Below are 3,929 nucleotides of genomic sequence, written 5' to 3'. Positions count from 1 at the left end.
AAATCTCTAATAATTAGAGAAATGCAAATCAAAACAACTCTGAGGTATCACCTCACACCTAGCAGATTGGCTAAAATGAAAGAAGGGGAGAGTAATGAATGTTGGAGGGGATGCGGCAAAATTGGGACATTACTGCATTGCTGTTGGAGCTGTGAACTGATCCAGCCATTCTGGCTGGCAATTTGGAATCATGCTCAAAGGGCTATAAAAGAATGCCTGCCCTTTGATCCAGTCATACCATTGTTGGATTTGTACCCCAAAGAGATTATAGATAAACAGACTTGTACGAAAATATTTATAGTGGGGCTTTTTGTGGTGGCAACAAATTGGAAAAGGAGGTGTATGTCCTTCAATTGGGGAATGGCTGAACAAACTGTGATATATGCGGGTGATGGAATACTATTGTGCTAAAAGGAATAATAAACTGGAGGAGTTCCAGGCGAACTGGAGAGACCTCCAGGAACTGATGCAGAGCGAAAGGAACAGAGCCAGAAGAGTCCACATTCAGAGGAAGGCCTGTAGGAGAGGAAACATATAAGAAAAACAACTGCTTGAACGCATGGGTTGGGGTGGACATGATTGAGGGTGTGGACTCGAAACTACCACACCAATGCAACTACCAACAATTTGGAAATTGGTCTTGATCAAGGACACATGACAAAACTAGTGGAAATGTGCATTGGCCATGGGTGGGGGGAGTGCGGGGGGCGAAGGGGAAAGGAGGAGCATGAATCATGTAACTATGATAAAAAATGAATATTAATAAATGTTTTTTAAAAAGGGGGGCAATTGAGGGAATTACCCCAGTGATAAATTCATTAATTGAGCAAGGAATACTAATTTCATTCAAATTTGAATATAATACACCCATCCTACCTATTAAAAAATGCCAAAATTAGGGCCCAAATGGGAAAATTGTCTATAAATCTTTCCAAGATTTAAGGACTGTGACTAACCATGTCATAAAGAGTAATCCTCTGGTTCCAAACCCAAACACAATTGTCTCTTCTATTCTTAGCACAGTCACATACTTTACTGTTATAGACATGCTTAGCATTCTTCCCAATCACAAATCATAAGAATTCCAAGAATATATTTGCCTTCATCTGGAAAGTTTCCCACTCACTTGGTCTAGTATGCCCCAAGGGTTTGTAAACAGCCCTATATTTTTCTCACAACTTTTGAGTCAAGATACAGATAATATTAAATTTAAAAATAGCCATTTAGACTTTTGGGTTTAGATGACTACAGAGTAGTTGTAGAACTCTTACTCTCCTCACCACCGACCTATATATGATACCCCAAAAGAACAAAAATACCAAGATCAGATGAAAGGAGGGATTCCACAATAGGGTGCAGCATCAGAGGTACGTGATATTTGGGCATTTCCACACTATAAGGGGATAAAATAATTCCCACCAAAATGTGAGCTGATCAACCCTCCCCCACTCCACCTACAGTGCCAGAGTCAGAGCCAGTGCTCCAGAATTAAAAACAAGCCAGACTCAGCCAGCATGCCAGAATTAGAGCAGTGTAGGGCAATCTCTAAGTTCTTGGCAGCTGAGTAAGAAAACCCCTGAGAGTAGCTAGACTTGAAATCAGAGGAGGCTGAAGAGTGAAGACCTTGGGTGTAGAGAGAAGAGAGGGGTGGCACACTACAGAAGCTGCACAGATTTGAAAAGAAGCCTCAGGCAAAAACTGCTCTGTAGCTCCATACACAGAGAGCCTGCCCTCTTCACTCAGACTTCAGAGGGAAGGAAAAACTAGCATAGTGATGACTATCAATGCCCAAGAAATACCAAGCACCAAAAAGAATAAGAGAAAGCCACTGATCCTGGATAATTTTTACTGAGAAAAATCCAGACCACAGAGAAGACAGCAGAGGAGGACAAACAAGTCAACACATCCAAGCCTTCCCATAAAAATGGAAATTGGCCACAAGCTCTTGAAAAGTTCCAATCCGTGATCATGAAAAAGATGGAAGAGATTTGGCAAGAAAACTGGGAAATAGTTCAAAAAGAAAATAAGTTTTAAAAGCAAAATTTCACAATTGGAAATTGAGGTTCAGGAATCAAATGAAATGATAAGCAAATTGAAGACCAGAAATGACCAGCTGAAAGCCAGGAAGAGCAGGATAGAGCAGACCAAAAAGGAAAATCAAAATATTACAGCTGAAAACCAGTCTTTAAAAACTAGAATTGAGCAAGTAGAAGCCAATGATCTCACAAGACAACAAGGATTAATAAAACAAAGTCAAAAGACTGACAAAATAGAGGGAAACATGAAATATCTCACTGAGAAAATGACTGGCCAAGAAAACAGGTCTAAAAGAGACAATTTGAGAATCATTGGTCTTCCCCAAAAATCAGAAACCAACAGGAAACTTAACATTATACTACAAGAAATTATCCAAAAAAACTGCCTCAAAAGGACAGAAGTTAAAGCAGGATGAGCAAAGTGGCTCTCCCACTGAATGTAGTATGAAAGGTAGGCAAAGAAAAGGGATTTCCATATTATAAGGGGGCAAAAGTGCACAAGGAAAAGCACCCCCAACTACTGCACCAGTGGCAGAGTCAGAACCTAGGCAATCTGAATTCTAGGAGGCATGCCACGCTAAAGAAAAAGCACTACCCAGTTACCCCTAGAGGCTGTAGGTCCTGGCAGTGAGCTTTGAATCTCACCAGAGATAGCACCAGACTCACTCAGTGGCAGGAGTAGAGGTTAAAGGGCAGTGGATGGAGCAACAGTGGCAGGGAAGTTAGCCTCAGGACAAAACACTGGGAAGTAGGCTCTATCTACAAATAAAAACAACAAAACACCATAGACCTACCTCTAGAAATCCCAGGCCCTGGATGTGAGATTCACAGCTCCAGAGCACTGGCCTCACATGGCAACAGATAGTAGCAACAGTAGCAGCAGGCAGCAGGCAGCAGTCTGTAGCAGTGGAAGTGCCAGAGCCCTATAGTACTGAGCTCAACTAAGACCTCTGACAAGGAAGAGAAGATAACCCCAAAGCAAATCTCTGTGAGACAGAAGCTAAAATAGAAATGACAAACAACATATAGGACTTCCAGTCTCCAGCAGGAAAAAGAGTAAACAACAGTAAAGAAAGCTCTTGACCCTGGAAAATTTCTATGGAGAAAAAGAACAAAAATAAGAAGTAATAGGAGAGGGTGAGAAACAAGCAATTGCATGCAAACTCTCCAAAAAATGGAAACTAGTTGCCAGCTCTGGAGGAACTCAAAAAGGTGTTCAAGAACCAAGTAAGACAGATAGAAGAAAAATGGGAAGAAAAGTAGGAAAAAGAAATGAAAGTAATGCAAAAAAATAATAATAGCTTAAAAGGCAAAATTGACCAATTGGAAATAGAAACATAAAAATCAAATGAAGCAATAAGCGCATTAAAAACCAGAATTGACTAGCTGGAAGAATAGGCAAAGAACTCCAATGATGAAGAGTGCCATGAAAAGCAGAAGAGACCAGATCAAAAAGGAGAATCAAAAGATCATAGATTAGAAATCAGTCTTTAAAGACTAGAATTGTTAGAAGTTAATGATTTCAAGAGACAGCAAGAAAAAATAAAACAAAATCAAAAGAAGGAAATAATAGAAAGAAACGTGAAATATCTTATTGAAATAACAATGAATCTGGAAAACAGATACAGGAGAGACAATCTATAAATTATTGAACTACCTGAAAGCTCTGGCTAAAAATAAATAAATAAATCCTGGACATCACATTACAAGAAGTTTTCCAAGGAAACTACCCTGAATTTTAAAATTTTTTTTTATTTTTTCAAACATGTTTTCATTTTTACATGATTCATTTTCTTTCTCTGACTTCTTCCTTATCCCCTCCCAGAACCGACAAGCAATTCCACTGGGTTGTTATCACTTGATACCTATTTCCATATTATTGATTTTTGCAAT

Source organism: Gracilinanus agilis, chromosome 4, assembly GCF_016433145.1.
Source record: "Gracilinanus agilis isolate LMUSP501 chromosome 4, AgileGrace, whole genome shotgun sequence".
Classification (NCBI taxonomy): domain Eukaryota; kingdom Metazoa; phylum Chordata; class Mammalia; order Didelphimorphia; family Didelphidae; genus Gracilinanus; species Gracilinanus agilis.
The sequence above is the reverse complement of the archived record's forward strand: the minus strand, read 5'-3'. Positions refer to the sequence as shown.